This window comes from Ambystoma mexicanum, chromosome 10 (assembly GCF_040938575.1).
Source record: "Ambystoma mexicanum isolate Mex_15411 chromosome 10, UKY_AmexF1_1, whole genome shotgun sequence".
NCBI lineage: Eukaryota > Metazoa > Chordata > Amphibia > Caudata > Ambystomatidae > Ambystoma > Ambystoma mexicanum.
In genome coordinates this window covers 1,233,538,982-1,233,557,298 of record NC_090932.1, presented here as the reverse complement: position 1 = coordinate 1,233,557,298, position 18,317 = coordinate 1,233,538,982, and the positions used below count along the sequence as shown (strand labels likewise).

General features: G+C 45.8%; 1 protein-coding gene across 2 annotated transcripts in view; it reads right to left on the bottom strand.

The window, feature by feature from the left end:
• NOS1 (nitric oxide synthase 1) overlaps positions 1–18,317 on the bottom strand; it is an 833,905-nt gene that overhangs the window by 802,992 nt on the left and 12,596 nt on the right. The gene's annotated exons all lie outside the window — the stretch shown is intronic.

The window sequence follows — 18,317 nt, the reverse complement described above, 5'->3', positions numbered from 1 at the left end:
GTTGATTATTATTGTTCGGTTCTCCATTTTATAATCTTTCTTCAGCTATGCTTGTATCACTTGTGCATCGATACACTTCTATACACTCATTAGGATGGCTATGTCCAGGCTCTAAATCCAGGAAGCCCGATTACTGGTCACGATGATGTGGAAATGACATCAGTTCTTGGACAGGTCGGTTCCATTGGTGTCTTGGTGATCAACATTTCTCAATGGAAGCGGAAGGTTGAAGATGGATTCTTTGCACATCAGTGTCAAAAGAGAAATTATATAGTGCCTCCTATTGCAATAAATATATGTATATTGGCCTACGCCAAGCTGCTCGTAAATAGCTTGCGAAGAGGTCTGTGCTGCAATGTCCTGACCTCAAAATGAATGTAAGCCACCATTTTAGGTCAATCCGCCATTTTAGGTTCGCTTTGTAAAGTCACCCTGTGAGTTAAAATGGTGGACGATGTCATTCCGAAATGCAACATGGCTGTCTTGACCTCTGTATGTAGCTAATATGTAACTTGCCTCCAGGCCACTTGTTGAGGTCGTGAACTGAGACCTTGTCCTTCGTTGACCTGTGTGTAAAGGATTACTCGTGCAATGAAACTAATCCACGAGCATACGTTAACAACAATGTATTGAAATACTGAACGTAGAATACTTGTTTAACTACATTGTATTAATGTTTGAGAAGACCTGCATGGAAAATCTCAGAATACAAAGTTGCCGTATAGGCTTGTTGATATATGAATTAAAAGCAAACCAGTTATATGCGGATGTGCGAGACTTGGCATGAACCCTAGATCGGTGATGTATTAGTGGAATATTAACCCGAAGTGGGGCTGGACATCGTGCTCACAAAAAGTATAAAAAAACGATGCATTCTAATGTACAGCGTATCTCACTGAACACACTGAACCACGCTGGAGTTCGTTGTGTTGCACTGAGGGCCGATAGCTATCTGATTTTGCTCTGTTCTTAGTAACTGGATTCAGTATAAAATAAAGTACTTTTGTATGTTCCATTGTAACCTGTGTTCGGTGTATTTCCTTTTGGGGTACTCAGCCTCAATATTTTGATTTTGTTTTCACAGTTGGTGCCCGAATAGGGACCCTCAAGATTGATGCCGGATTGTTGAAGGTTGACTCAGGCTATCGGACTGGGATCAGACAGTGTGACAGAAGGGGGCCCAACTGAACGAGACGCGACACCTCAGCAGCGCTGCACGACCCGATCCCTGGATGATTAGCTTGTGGTCCGAGACGGCATCTTGACGAGGGTCCACTTATCGAGGCGGACAGATTTGTCGAAATCACCACACACGAGGTAAGATTAGTTAGGTAAGATTCTTTGAAATCCGATCGGACCTCCTTAGGTTTGTTCAGGTGAGTCGTGACCCGACTCTTAATTCAACGCTGATAATTTGAATTTGGCGCATTGTATCTGCAGACACAATTATTGACCAGGTAACACCAATAATTTGATATGCCTGGGAAATTGTCTACCTGCTTCAGGGCATTGTTCCGCAGCGATAGACAATCTTTGGAATTTAGCCGTCCCGCACCACAGGAGGGGTTGCCGGCATGTACTATGTACTGTAAGCATGTCATTGGCATATAGTATTTAATGACATTTGGCACAGACAAACCAGAAATGCCTCCGAACTTGAGTGGCCAATCAATGGTAGTTTTGAAATCCCTCGTATTGAGTATTTAGAGTCAATTCTATTAAAGAAAAAGGCTAGACCTGCAGCATTTGATGTTTTGCAGAATCGGAAAAAAGAAGCATTGCAGCAACTTAAAAGTAGAGAAAAACATGCGCGCCATAATAAGACGAACGCCAAAAAAGCATTATTGTATCACCAAGATAAACATTCTGCATCAACTAGGAATATGGATAGGGCTTTCTCACTTGGAATTCAGAAAATGTATCCTTCCAAAGACCTCCAGGCTTCCGATGAAGTTATAGACAAATTGTTAAATGAACGAAGGCCTGGTGCCTCTGCGCCATCTCTGTATGTTCCTCTTCCTGCTGCTTTGTCTCTTCCTCCTGTTATTCCTGCTCTACCTGCTGTTGTTCCCGTTGTTCCTGCTCCTCCTAATGTTCCCCTTGCTCCGGCTCCTCCACCTCTTCTTATCGCACCAGTTACATTACCTCCATTGAATTTGCCTGCTCCCTCTCTTCCAAGTGGTCCTGAGCCGCTTGTAGTCGATCGAGGTGCAGGGTCAAAGGTTGTCACTCGCAATACTGTACCACCAGAGAAGAAATGTGATTTGATTGCATGGGCTAAGTATTGTATGGAGAAGGATGATCAAGCTAATGTTTTTGCCAAACTTTGTAATATGAATAATTTTCCTGAGAAAAATGTTTTTATTGAATCTTTAGGGGTTCATTTATGTGTAATGTGGGGAAAATTAAATAATACAGATCTCCCGCAAGGGTTAAGGGATCTAAATACTTTAGCGTTTTCTAGAGACACTGTGGAGAAAGTAAATGAGCATGTCGAGAGGTTATTTGGGTATAGAAAGGAGATAAAAAGTTGCAGAATGAGGATGACGAGGGGGAAAGTATGTATGTGCAGAAACGGTTCCTTCCTTGTCGTAAATCGATATCTGAGGAAGCACGAATTTGTACGAAGGACGCGCTTAGATGGATTTCGGATATGTCGATAACTCCAGTTGAAGTATATGACACATATAGTCAGTATACGCCAGAAATGCAGAGGAAAGTGATATAGGTAATGATAGAGTACCTACAGGATGATTGTGTAAAAAGAAAGATTAGTTGTCCCACAGAGTTATTGAGTATTTAAAAGAGAGCTTTTTCACTTGATACTTCTTCGACTGCTTTAGCGCCCGATTTAGCTCTGTTGCTTAGTAAGCGTTCAAAGCCACCTACTTCTCAGTTGCCTATGAGAGAGGTTCTCTGACATTTGTCCCGAAGGTTGAGATTGCGGCTGATCATGCAGCAAATATAGTCGCTGTGAACATTCCTGCACATTATGTATCACAGTTCGTTCACGTCCCGTTTTCAAGACAGGAAGTGAATACTATTAGACAATCTATTCCTGATATTAGGAAAAATCCAACAGGATTCTATAAAGAAATAGAGTCCATCTTGCAATCCTCAGTGTTCACCTGAGGTGATATTGATTTGTTATTCCCTGTACTCCTGCCCGTAGATTTGTGGAAACAAGTTTGAACTATAGACAACATGCCAGGGTTGATAGATACATGGGTGAATATAATTAGACTCGATGGAGAAAGACCAGCTGGTGAAAGACCGCCTCAGGTGATATTAACTTTGCCTGATAGAATCATTGCAAAATTGAAAACCATAATTCCAGAGAAAAGAATTATTTGGGACAAACTTACGGCCTGTGTCCAAGGAAAGACTGAGGGTGCTACCAAGTTCTTTAATCGGTTCAAACAGGTATTTTTGGATTTCAGTGGACAAGACCTAGGCACAGAGTCTGGGAAAAGCTTATTTGTGGACAAATATGTGCGTGGATTGCTGCCTGACATCCAGTCACAGATTATGGGACTCATTACACGGTAGGCGGAGGACCAAGGTGCTATTAGCACCTTGGTCCATGCCGGTAAAATACCGGCACCGCCTTGGTGGAAAGGGGAATTAATGCCCTATTCCAAGGTTGGTGGGGCGGTAATTCCCCCTTCCCCCATTGCCCTTCCCCATTCCCATTTTTGCCCCATAGGGCTCTATGGGAATGGGGAAGGCGCTAATTACGGTGCCGCAAATTGCGGTACCGTAATTAGCACCCTGGTCCCTTTGCGGGTTGGTTTTTAATGCCTGCTAAACAGCAGGAGTTAAAGTACCTACCCGCAAAGGGACCTCGTAGTAAGGCGGTAAGGGTTAACCGGTACCGGTGCCCTTACCGGTACCGGTAAACCCTTACCGCCGTCCGTGTAACGAGGCCCTATGTCTTCTGAGAGCGCTTGGCAGGCGAAATCGCAATCAGAAGTACTGCACATGGCTCAGTACTACGAGAACTGTGTCAATAATGAAAAAGATAGAGTTGAAAAACAAAAAGGTGATTTGAAAACTAAAGTGCTATTGCAGCAAATTTTTAGATGCCCCAGAGGGGGTAGTTCTCAGATTAGAGGTCAGTATGTCCCGCAAGGGAATGTGCCCTTGGGTCCTGTGAACATTAACCAGTGCGCCTATTCTCGTCAAGAGGGTCATTGGCGTGCACAATGCCCCGTCCTTCGACAAAGGTCGAATAACACATTTGGGAATATGGGTAGACGATCCAGAGGTTGCCCGGGGGTAGAGGGCCCTGGTAGAGGTCAGTTTACACAGGACCCTCAGCAACCTTTTTCACAGGATAATCAGATTTTGAGTGCGGACACCAGGAACATATTTGATCATCCTTCCGCTGCATATTTATCTGAAGAGCTTCCTTTTGATGACATTCTGTTTCGTTAGGATTGCCCGAAGCAGGGTTTGGAACCTACACCTATTCCCGTCAATCAGAAAGGTCCCTACATTGAAATGGTGGTGGGAAATAGGAAACATCAGTTTTTGACAGATACTGGAGCACAGAAGTGTTCCATTGATCATTCACGGGTTCCAAACATTCCACTGTCAGGGCAAACCAATGTTTTTGTAGGGTTTTCTGGCACACCAGTTGTTTTTCCGGTTTCTTCGCCGGTACCTATTTCTTTGGGTCCCTTTACGGACCACTGCCCATTTCTGTTGTCTTCGAATTGTGGAGAGAACTTGGGTTGAATCTGTTAAAAGAATTAAATGCAGTGATTTATTGTTCTTCTGATGGAGTGCGCTTGACGATTTCACCACAGCAATTTTCTGTCTCGCAATTCTTGACTAGACCTTTGCCGCCAGAATTCATTAATGTACCAGAGAGTTTATGGGCTGTTGACGGCAATGATGTCGGTGTTTTACAGATTGAACCTGTTAAGATAGTTTTGAAACACGGAATTGAGCATGTTCGCGTTCACCTTAGGGGGACGCTCGTTCACATTTACTCGTGCACCTTAAGGGTACACAGAGAGTCCTAGCATCTATACTAGGGCTTTGAAAGAACAGCTTGATACACTTGAATTGCCCTCTACTTGTATATTGCTTCAATATGTTGATGACTTGCTTTGAGCTGCTGATTCTGAGAGTACCTGTAAGGAGGCCACTGTGTTATTGCTTATCCATCTAGCTAAACATGGTCACAAAGCTTCGCTCAAAATATTTCAATATTGTTGCCAGGAGGTCGCCTATTTAGGCTATCTCTTTTCAAAGGAGGGAAGAAGATTGATACCTGAAAGAATAAAACACATTTCTGGCATGTCTGTCCCAAATACACAGAAGGAAGTTAGAGCCTTGATAGGTATGACTTCTTACTGTAGGTTGTGGATCCCAAATTTTTCACTAGTGATCAAACCGATGTTGGCTTTGACAAAGAAGGGCATTTCTTCGCCATTGCCGTGGAACGCGGAACACCAGCAATCATTTGACTTGCTTAAGACTGCATTATGCTCTGCACCAGTTTTGGGCACACCAAACTATGAAAAGGCCTTTGTGTTGTTTGTGCATGAATGTGATGGATGTGCTTTGGCTGTATTAACGCAGGAACATGGAGGGAAGAATAGGCTGTGCGATTACTTTTCTTCTGCCCTTGATTCTGTAGCATGCGCTTTGCCAAGATGTTTGCGAGCTGTCGCTGCTGCTGCTGCGTCTGTAAAACAGAGTGAGGGAATGGTCCTAGGCCATGATCTAACCCTGATGGTGCCTCACTCTGTAGATGTTCTACTGAACCGAACACAAACGCAGCACCTCACTTCTGCACGATTGACAAGATATGAATTGATCTTGTTTGCTCCTCACATTCAAATTAAGAGGTGTTGTGTTCTTAATCCGGCTGAACTCCTACCTTTCCCGCAAGATACTACTTGAGGCGATGAAGAGTCACATGACTGTCTTTATACTACCGAACAAGAGAAAAAGGGTAGAATTGATTTGAAAGACACTCCTTCGGATAATCCATAAGGAGAGCTGTTCTGTGATGGCTCCTGCTTCAAACTTCCGGATGGTACATCCACAGCTGCTTATGCAATCACCACATTAAGCACGGTTTTGGAAACTAAGAGAATCACGCATAATTTTGCGCAGGCCGCAGAGATTATAGCATTGACCCGAGCTTGTGAACTTTCCAAAGGGCTTGCAGTAAATATATATACTGATAGTCAGTATGCCTTTGGGGTAGTTCACAACTTTGGGAGACTTTGGTCAGAGAGAGGGTTTCTAACGTCACATGGCACTAAAATCCAACATGGCTCCCTAATAGTACAACTACTCTCAGCGCTTGCGCTCCCTACTTAGTTAGCAGTTATGAAATGTGCAGCACATCAACGGATTACAGATGACATAGGGAAGGGGAATGCTTTCGCTGATCAGATAGTTAGACAAACTGCAACCGATCCCCTTACGGAGATGTATGTTTCAAGGGAGACTGTAAATGCTTATGCAATGGATGAGGGTGTTGGGTCTATACGAGATATCCAAGCCGATGACACATTAGAGGAATCCAAGAGGTGGGCTGAAGGCTTGGGGAAACTTGATGATGACGGATGTTGGGTGGACATAGCGGAACGGAAATGGCTACTCCCTGATGCGTATATAATGATGATGGTCATCATGGCCCATGGTCCTACGCATGTATGTGCCCAGAAGATGACAAAAATGTTAGAGAAAGTTTGGGCAAATGACAAAATTTCACAAAAATTGCCCAACGCTACGTCCAGGATTGCATGATTTGCCTACAACACAATGTGGGAAAGGGGACAGTAACTCCAAGGCGAAGTTTTGGGCCAACCTCTGTCCCCTGTGAAGTTATCCACTTTGACTTTATTGAAATGGAATGATGTGACAATAAAAAATATGTGCTGGTGGTCATCTGCGCTTTTAGTAAATGGGTTGAGGCTTTCCCCGTTAAAGATGCTGCAGCCATGACTACTGTAAAAACCATGTTAAGGGAATACTTCCCGCGTTTCGGGCTACCAAGAGTTATCTGGTCGGACAATGGTCCATATTGTGTTGCTGCTGTAATTCTGCATATATGTGCGGCATTACAAATTGACAAACGGTTCCATTCGCCCAGACATGCTCAGAGCGCCGGACTTGTAGAAAGACACAACAGTATCATCAAGAACAAGCTCGCTAAGACGTGTGCCGGCAGCAAACTAAAATGGCCGGACGCCTTACTGATTGTGTTATTATCCATGCGTACAACCCCTCAAACGAAGACTAGGCTCACAACATTTGAGGTGCTAATGGGGAGACCTGCCAATATTTGGAACCTTCCTAAATGCAATTCATTGAGAAATGTTGAAAATGTATTACTTTCAGATTATTGCAGCCAGTTGACTAAAAACCTGCATTTGATTTATCACCAGGTGCGAGAAGCTTTACCTGTGCGATACGAGGGCCCGGGTGACAGTATACGACCTGGGAGTTGGGTGCTCATCAAGGCATTTGAGTGCTCTTCCTGCCTTGCACCTCGCTGGCGTGGGACGTTGCAGGTCCTGTTGGTCACCCAAACAGCGGTGCGGGTCTCTGGAAGAAAGAACTGGATCCACACGTCCCACATCAAGAAACTTCCTCACCCAGTGCCACACGTTACAGAAGAAACAGAACCCCTCCCTAATGCTGCAAACCAATGATCCCAAAGCAGTAAATAGCGCTGAGAGTGTGTCGGAGAATCTCTCTGAGCCCGTGAGGCTTGGGGAAGCCGCCATTTTGTCTCCAAAAGTTTTGCATCCGTAAACTGCTGTTTCAAATTCGGCATCTTCACTTGTCTCTGACACGTTGCTTCCAACGGGAAGTGACAACATATTGTTTCCAGAACAATCAGTACCGGGAAAAGTAAGGTACAATTTGCGTCCAAGAAAATAGACTTACGGCACGGTTTTGCTGTGCATCTGATAGACTTACGGCACGGTTCGGCTCTGCATTTAAAGAAATTGCCCAAATTTGAGAAAGGGGATTCTGTTGGCTAGGGTTGTGAAGGATAAGAAGTCCGGGAGGTCGCCAGCAACGAACATTGGGGGTATCCGTTTGAAGACTACAATGCCTGCCACCGCTACCGCTCGTATGGGACTTGTAAATGAGGGGGTGACCAACCGGGACAATGGACAAAATGCCTGGGACCCGAAAACGTATTGCTGTATTTTTATAATGATATTTGGGTTTTTAATAGTCGCTGCCTTAGGGTTGTGGTACCTTGAGGAAACTAATTCTTTAGAATTTTAGTTACCTACTGAAAGTATACCTACTGTTCCTACTCCCTTTGTACATTTGCATACTCTGTCCCCTAGGGACTCTCAGCAAAGACAAAGGTACCACAATAATACTCTACTACTTATCATGAATGCTACGCATGCCATTTTTAATAAGACTAACTGTTGGGCCTGCTCACATTTACCGCAACACGGGGATAAGGGGCTAGGTTGGTATATTCATCCTTTACCTTTGACAACTGCTTGCTATGCTTCTCTTAGAGCACTGTTCTTTGGCCGTTGGAATGATAGCATCTCAGGGAACTTTGATGGCACCAATTTGAATAGTTTTGAGAAACGTGTTTTGACTCCCCTGGGATGCTCGCTTTTCGCAAACAGGAGTAAACCTAACGTTGCTTCTATTAGGCCTTCTGATAGACTGTCTCGTCCTTTCCAATCTTTGATTTCCTTTAAGATGGCTCTGATAGGCAATAAGGATGCCATGCCTCCTTCTTACACTGTTAATCATAGCACCGATTCAGTTTCTTTTTGCATACAGAGGAATGGAACTCAGTCAATGGGGGATTTTCTAGGTTGTGCTAACGTTGCAAATTTGACTGGGGAAAACAGACCTTTGTATATAGGCGAACCTGTCTACTTTGCGGTAATGTAGCATTCCCATGGTTTCCCAGGGATTGGCAGGGAACCTGTTATTTAGGGATCCTGTTACCTGGAGTGTTTATAGCTAGTACAAAAGAAGTTTCAAAGGCTCGCATGGTGGGATGAGAATGGTGACACCCCAGCACAAATCTTGGGGGATATAGCAAAATCAGTTGTGCCTTTTTGGGGGCAGATAGCGAATTCAGAGGATATCAGAAGACTAGCGAGAGTACTGGAGAGAACCATCAACTGGACCACGGACATACTCTATAATATGACGTTAGAACAGAAGGCAATAAGACTAGTAGCACTTCAAAACCGGATGGCATTAGATATCATTCTGGCTGAACGTGGTGGAGTGTGTAAATTAGTGGGGTCCGCTTGCTGTGTTTTCGCACCAGATTCCTCCCCAACCATCTTCAAGGCAATACAGAATCTGCATGTCCTTAGTTCAGAAGTGCACGTTCCTGAGGGAAACTGGGATCTTAGCACTTGGTTCTGGGACTTCTTGCGATCTTGGGGTTGGAAGGTACTTTCGGTCTTGCTGATTATTTTGGGAATCCTGTTGTTTCTTTGTTGCTGTATTCAGTGTCTACCTAGTATATGTTTGATGCTAGGGGGATGTTGCGCACAAGCGATAGGTACGATAGGACAAAGTGTATGCCCCAGATAAAACTTCCAAAGAATATGTGTTGAAAGAAATTTTAGTGAATGACCTAATGGCAATAGATATTTCGGACAGCGATTCAGGGTGCATGGACGATGATGCATGGAGTTATTTGCAAGGAGATCCAAAGTAGTTTTAGCACTTGGCATAGGCCAAAAGGAGGGTTTGTCAAAAGAGAAATTATATTGTGCCTCCTATTGCAATAAATATATGTATATTGGTCTACGCCAAGCTGCTCGTACGTCGCTTGCGAAGAGATTCGTGCTGCAAGGTCCTGACCTCAAAATGAATGTAAGCCGCCATTTTAGGTCAATCCGCCATTTTAGGTTCGCTTTGTAAAGTCACCCTGTGAGTTAAAATGGTGGACGATGTCATTCCGAAATGTGTAACTTGCCTCCAGGCCACTTGTTGAGGTTGTGAACTGAGACCTTGTCCTTCGTTGACCTGTGTGTAAAGGATTACTCGTGCAATTAAACTAATCCACGAGCATACGTTAACAACAATGTATTCAAATACTAATGTAGAATACTTCTTTAACTACATTGTATTAATGTTTGACAAGACCTGCATGGAAAATCTCAGAATACACAGTTGCCGTATAGGCTTGTTGATATATGAATTAAAAGCAAACCAGTTATATGCGGATATGCGAGACTTGGCATGAACCCTAGATCGGTGATGTATTAGTGGAATATTAACCCAAAGTGGGGCTGGACATCTTGCTCACAAAAAGTATAAAAAACCAATGCATTCTAATGTACAGCGTCTCTCACTGAACACACTGAACCACGCTGGAGTTCGTTGTGTTGCACTGAGGGCCGATAGCTATATGATTTTGCTCTGTTCTTAGTAACTGGATTCAGCATAAATAAAGTGCTTTGTATGTTCCTTTGTAACCCGTGTTCGGTGTGTTTCCTTTTGGGGTACTCAGCCTCGATATTTTGATTTTGTTTTCACATCAGTAGGTCCCAGAATCAGATGTCCATTAAAAAGACAGTGTGAAGTCTACGACCAGCAATGCCATGAGAATGCGGGATGAATCTAAACTTCAAGCACAGAAGCAGGGCATTATAACCTAACACAGGACAACATCACTCTGTCCCTCCTCCCTTGCCTCGTCCCGCTTTGAAACACTTGTGTATATGCACATTATAAATTCCATTTCATATCATATCTTTAAACTAATGATATGCAGTGTTTTAATTCAGACTTGTAGCCTTGCGTTGAATGGTCAGTTGGGTTCCCAGTTGTTTTCCACCTAATGTGGGGATTTCTATGGAAACCTGGACAACATGCCAACTAAGACAATTAACCAGGCCAAGGGAGGGAGTTGGCATCTTCCAGGGAGAGGTGGGTTCCCTTTGCATTTGCTTATATTCTCCCAAAATCCACAAACAGCAGCTCAAGTACAACTCGTGTGTAAAGATTTTTGCTTCTGATTGAGCAGAATTTCTGGCCCTTTCCATGGTGCCCAAAGCCACTTCTAAGACACCAGAAACAGCATTCTAAATTCATGTGGGTTCCTCGAAGCGATGACATCGCATTGGGCGCTATCCAAGTTAATGATCAACACATTTGAAAAATAAATAGATGTGACCGGATTTTACAGGGCTCGGTGAAACACTGCACCGACCCGCTGTGGTTATGTGAATGACTAGCTATGCATGAAATGCGTACACTACACGCCAACCTGGAACTGCTAATCCTCTGGAGCCAGTGGCTAATCCCAGGGAAACAGCATGGATTATGCATTTTTCTGACACTGGTGCCGCGCATCCATTTCTACAACTGGCTGCCGCTGCAACTACACTCAATTTGCTTCATACCTTATATTGTAAAACACACACACTTACACACCCATAAATAGGGACAACTGGAGCCTTTTTTCGACCTTACACATGCAGATACTAATAAGAACAATTTCGCATTTGTATAGCGCTACGAACACTCAGGTATCTGAGCGCTGCTTATTTGTACCCAGGTGTGTGGTGCTCTTTTATCGACCTCGGAAGGATGAAAGGCTGAGTTTGGCCCTGCCGGGATTCTAGCATGCGTCAGCAAGCTCTGCATGGTTGTCAAAGCGAGCCCTCTACTCGCTGTGCCACTTGACCGGCTAAACCTATGCACGCAGGTACACATACCTAGCAATAGAGATTTACATGTATAGATATTTCAATGTATATATATGCATACATATGTACACCTAGGATTATTACTGATAATAGCACATGCCTTTTTCCGAGTCCATTGCCTCTGCAAGCCTGCGTCCATTACTGTTGCAGATATGATGCGCGTATTAATAGACCTTAAACTGAGAATAAACAGGGCTCTCGGTCAGATTAACGGGGGGACACTGTAAAAATACCCAGTGACAGCTGCGGTTTCATAAGTATATAGAGCGCGACCCCCATCGCTGTCCATGGCACTGAGTCAGCAGCAGGCGGCCATGTGCGTGAACTCTGCAGTCCTCGAATCGGAAAGGGAGTTCAGGAGCAGCATGAGAGACAGCATGGTGGGAGTCGGGAGCTGAGCTCTGAGAGACAGCGCAGAACCAGGGGCTGCAGCCGAGAGACAGCCTGGAGTTAGGAGCTGAGCTCTGAGAGACATCGCAGAATCAGGGAATGCAACCGACAGACAGCATGGAGTCAGGAGCTGAGCTCTGAGAGACAGCACAGATTCCGGGAATGCACCCGGAGAGACAGCATGGTGGGAGTCAGGAGCTGAGCTCTGAGAGACAGCGCAGAACCAGGGGCTGCAGCCGAGAGGCAGCCTGGAGTCAGGAGCTGAGCTCTGAGAGACATCGCAGAATCAGGGAATGCAACCGAGAGACAGCATGGAGTCAGGAGCTGAGCTCTGAGAGACAGCACAGAATCAGGAACTGCAGCCGAGAGCCAGCCTAGAGTCAGGAGCTGAGCTCTGAGAACAAGAAAACCAGCCACTCCAGAAGCAAAGAGCCACATGGCGCTGTCCACAGCCCAGGAGCTTGCATTAAAAAAATAAAATACAATAAAAACCCTAAATGACGTCCCTGAGCTGGGCACGGCACAGGCTAGTGTGTGGCATTCTACGGACGCCCCGAAAATCAGCAGCAGAGCCACAAGGCTCACCAACTAGACACAGGGCGAGCTAAAGACATCACCGTAGCTAGCAGGAGCAACTAGCACCAAATGATGTGCTCAAGGGAGGCAGCGTGGGGGCAGCCAGAAGCTGGAGTCCAAGGGTAGCTCAGATGCAGGAGCTGGGCGCGGATGAGAGTCTAGAGCTGGGCTCCTACAGGCATCGCGCAATCATTAACGGGGCCCTTGTGCCAGCAAAGCGCCGGGAACTGAGCTCGAGGGACAACACAAAGACCGCCCACACAGACTCTTGGGCCTAGTCAGGAACTGAGCTCTAGGAACAGTAACACCCGTGGAGTCGATGTGCTAGAGCAGGAGAGAACCAGAAGCTGATCTTTAAGTAAAGAATGACCCCAACTACCCCTCCCCGACCTCCAAGGCACTCATAGTCCCAGGTGACCCCAGCCCTCGACACACTAGAGCCAGCACAGGGGTGGGGAGCGTGCCTCTCATCTAAAAAAAACCCTCAAGAGTAATCAAAAGGCATACACCATAGGGGGTATCCAGTGATAGTGTCACCTGGGAAAAGGCCAGCAGGGGGCGACATTTCCACAAATGTGCACTACCAAGAAAATCAAGCACTTAGCCCAAATATTCTAGGGCTGGAGTCAGAGTAGAAAATTATACAGGTCCTAGAATATGTGCGGGGAAGGCTTTTAGGGGCGCAGGTACAAAAGTCGCCTACCTGGAAACTCTTTTGCAAGGGACATTATCACATGGAACAACAAGAGGCCAAGGGAGGGGTGGGTCAACCAGAAGGGTTCCCCCATTCACTTTCTCCTTTGCTCCCACCACACAATACCTCCCCACACACAAGGCCCCACAGTGCAGAAAACAGACGTCTCTGTATTGCGAGTTACAGAAAAGAAGGCAGAAGGCACAAGGCTCCAAGGGCCAGAAATCATGTTTTCTAACGATCTAAGCCCTACGTTCTTAGTTCAAGTTCTGGTGCTGTGGGAAATAAAAATAAACAAGAGGAAATACATATCAGGCTCTGTATCTTGCCCTAAGATCAGAAGCTGAACCGAGTACAAGTGGCATCATGAACCAAGCATAGGTGGCACAATTAAGTATGTTGTAAGTGAAGCACAGACGCTCGGCGCTTAAATGCAGCACAGCATCAGGGTCTGGGCTCTTAGATGCAGCACAAAATAAGGAGCTGAGCTCTAAACAGCACAGAATCATTCAGGGGCTGAGCTCTAAACACAGCACAGAATCATTCAGGAGCGGAGCTCTAAACACAGCACAGAATCATTCAGGGGCTGAGCTCTAAACACAGTACAGAATCATTCAGGAGCTGAGCTCTAAACACAGTACAGAATCATCGAGGGCCTGAGCTCTAAACACAGTACATAATCATTCAGGGGGTGAGCTCTAAATACAGCACATAATCGTTCAGGAGCTGAGCTCTAAACACAGTACAGAATCATCGAGGGCCTGAGCTCTAAACACAGTACATAATCATTCAGGGGGTGAGCTCTAAACACAGCACATAATCATTCAGGAGCTGAGTTCTAAACACAGCACAGAATCAGTCAGGGGTTGAGCTCTAAACACAGCACAGAATCATTCAAGAGCAAAGCTCTAAACACAGCACAGAATAATTCAGGAGCTGAGCTCTAAACACAGCACATCATCATTCAGGGGCTGAGCTCTAAGGAGAAGAGCTCTAAACACAGCACAGACTCATTCAGGAGCTGAGCTTTAAACAGCACAGAATCATTCAGGGGCTGAACTCTAAACACAGCACTGAATCATTCAGGAGCGGAGCTCTAAACACAGCATAGAATCATTCAGGAGCTGATCTCTAAACACGGCACAGAATAATTCAGGAGCAGCGCTCTAAACATAGCACAGAATCATTCAGGAGCTGAATGGGCTCTTAGAGACAGCACAAAATCAAGAGCTGGGCTCTTAGAGGAAGCACAGAATCAGGAGCTGGGCTCTTAGAAGCAGCACAGAATCAGGAGCTGGGCTCATAGGGGCAGCACAGAACCGCGAGCTGTGCTTTTGAAGGTATGGAATCAAGAGCTGGCTTCTTAGGGACTGCACAGACTCAGGAGCTTGGCTCCTAGGGGCAGCATAGACTCAGGAGCTGGGCTCCTAGGGGCAGCATAGACTCAGGAGCTGGGCTCCTAGGGGCAGCATAGACTCAGGAGCTGAGCTCTGAGAGGCAGCACAGAATCAGGAGCTGGGTCTTTAGGGACAGCACAGAATCAGGAGCTGGGCTCCTAGGGGCAGCACAGAATCAGTAGCTGGGCTTTTGGAGGTAGCGTCGAATGACGAGCTGGCTTCATAGGGACTGCACAGACTCAGGAGCTGGGCTCTGAGAGGCAGCACAGAATCGATAAGGAGCTAAACTCTAAACACATTACAAAATAAGACGCTAGTTCAGAATCAGAGCTGGATTCTAGGGGACAGCAGTCAATTAGAAGCTGAGCTCTAAGGGCCCCACTGTGTCAATAGTTGTACTCTAAAGACCGCAGAGACTCTGAGGAATTCGATTATCTGCACGGTGGGTGTGCACTCACCTGGGCTTTTTTGAAATTTGAAAGAAAATTGAATGATGGTAGATCAACCTCCGGAAAATGTGTTGGGCTAATCTGCATACATTTTCCTATCCTCACCGCACAACATACACATAGGCTTAGACCGGTGTACTCTGGGTAGACACAGGCTACAGGTGCCACCCACCAATCATATTTAGTTGGAATGTGGCCAAGAGTACATCAAGGCATCTCAGATGGGGGAGGGCAAAACCTTCCTCCTGCTATGGACAGCCTAATTAACTAACAAAGGCTCCATGGATGCGCCCTTTCTTTTGTTAGCTGCTGGTGGCAGCCTCGCATACTAATCCGAGTTTATTCAAACAAGCACATGGGAAGCCTGCTTGCTGGACTAACAAAGGACAGGAAAACCCCAACAACCTTTGATATGCACTGTGTCAACCTGAAGACAGCTCCCGTCTCTATGCATAAAGGGCAGTGACCAGTCATGTCATGGACTATGGGCCCGATTAACAGATCATTTTCCTATGGGATTGCACCATTATAAAACACTTCTGGGAATCAGGTTCTATGTATTTACAGTAGTCAACACCACAGGGGAACCCCATTCAGAAGGTACGAGTATGTGGTTTGGTGGAGAGACAAAAATGCTGGTCCCGTTGCAGCTTCTAGAGAGACCTGCTGCTTTAATCAGGAACCACAGAGAGCTCCATTAACCAGAGAGACCCTTTGATCCACAACAGCCAGGAAGATGGGTGGGACTTAGTAGAGGCCACAACCTTCCTCCTACCAGGGCCAGACTGATAAACTATCAAAGGCTCCATGGATCCACCCTGTCCGTTTCTTTACCCGCTGCAAATGGTGGCAGCAATTAAAATAATTAACATACTAAAACAGAATTCTTCAAAAAGGCCTGCAAGGGGCCTGGCTGCAGAGGCTCAAAGGAGACGGGAAACCCCAACACCCCTTTCATATGCACTGCGTCAACCTGAAGCCAGCTCCCGTCCCAATGTATCAATGACAGCGAGCTGTCATGTCTGGTACATGTGTTTACAGTAGGCAACCCCCTCAGGGGCACCTCATTCAGAGGCTAGGAGCGATTTGATGGAGACAAAGTCTGATTCTGCCCAGCTTCAAGGGAGACCTTCTGCTTTAATCAGGAACCACAGGGAGCTCAATTAACCAGAGAGACCCTTTGATCCACAACAGACAGGAAGATGGGTGGGACTTTGTATTACATGTTTTTACCCCTTTACCTTTTCTGTTGCAACACACTCTGGTTATGATCTCACACATACAGGAAATTGTTGGTGGGGACCCAGGATTGGTTGATTAATGAAGGCTTAGCCTACACCATTTACTGTGGCCCGTTTGTCTTTAAAAGAGGGCAGAGCCCCTCTTTTGGGAAGATCTGAAGACTTTGCAAGGAGCAACAAGAATAACTCATTTAGACCCTGGCTGAAGGTACAGTCTGCCTTACAGCTTTTTCCAGTGAAGGGAGGCCAGGATTTCCAAAGAGGGAAGCAAGATCCCTCCCCTAAAGATCTCCCAAGGAACAGTGGGATATACTGAATCCAGAGGACCCTCCAGCAGCTCCAGAATCGGTACCCAGCCAGCACACAGCATGCACTGCTATGCTCTGCAAGCAAGCATCCTAGGTGGGAAGTGCCAGAAAGTTTCTGAACCAAACCAAAGACAATTCCATTGCCTGCAACACTCTCCTCTGCTTTGGGCCGTCCGCCTTAAAGGATGACACAAACACAGTGAAGAAGCTAGGAGGTGTGCATCAACAAGCATCAACCAGCATCCACCTTAAAAGACATTTTCAAGCCAGTTGAGCCCCTCGAGCTGCAACCGACTGCAGCACTGACTGTTGTCATGCCGCACTCGCTAACGTCATCCGAGATGCCTCAACCAGTGCCTCAAACCCACCAACCAGCACAGAGACAACGATTCCTGACCCTGAGCCACCATGTAGGCCAACCTGCAGCAGTGTATACAGCCTCACTTGCTGAACTGCCTGCCGCTTGATACCCGCGAGTGTCTCCCGTCTTGAACTCTGTCACAGGAGCTGCAAAGCTCCCTGAAACCAACTCTACCCTGTTGAGCACCAAGAACCTCTACAAGTACAAGGTCCATTGTGGTTCTGTCCCCCTCGTCCTTCTCTGAGGGCCCCTAGTGACATTTTACAACCCATTGCTCCCTTTGCATTGAAACCAAGTAACCTTGAACTATTGCGATTAATTACATTACCGACTACCCTCCTGTCAGTATCCAGAGAGCATCCCTTTTCCTTCTTAAAACTGTCTGTCATCTCTGTTCCTTCACAGGGTGGTTTGCATTTCGCAGTGTGCTAGAACTGTCTGTTGAATAATAATAAGGTAGATATTTGTATACAACCTTGACTGGACAGTCCCTTTTATTATTGGGTAATAATTGCATGTTCACTGTCTTGCAACTAACCAACGATACACAACCTGGCAGAGATAAGCCTGTCGTTCTATCCACGTTACCAACATTTTACAAGGTGGTTAATAATTTGGTTGTGTTTCCAATCTGTTCGGATCCCTTCTGGTGCACTAGAGGTGTGGGGCTGATTGATGGTTTAGAAACCGATATTCGTCCCTGGACCACTAGTGCCCCAGAAGTTGATTCATCACAGAATCATGGGATGAACTCTATAAACATTGCCGAATCATTAACTGAGCTCGTTAGACAGCATAGTGTCAGGAACTCTGCTCTTAAGGTAGCACAGAATCACGAGCAAAATTCAAAGGTTCGCACGGAGTCAGGAGCCTGCACAGGACCACATTTGGAGAAAGCGTCTTGGGACAAAAGAGTTTCAGAAGCAGAGTTTTGGACAACACAGGAACGTGAGATGCTGCATACAGCACAGAATATTTAACTATGTCTAATAACACTGCAGACGCTGGGCTCTTAGGGGCAGCACAGAATCATGAGCTGAGCTCTAAAGACACTACATAAAGAGCAGAGTTTAAGGATGGCACAGAATCAAAAGTAGAGGTCTATGAGTAGCTCAGGTTTTGCAAGGATGCACCTTCCTTACCCCATGTCAATGATGGACCCAACTGGACCCACCCCCAGATGAGCTGGGTGGGAAAGGGTGCTA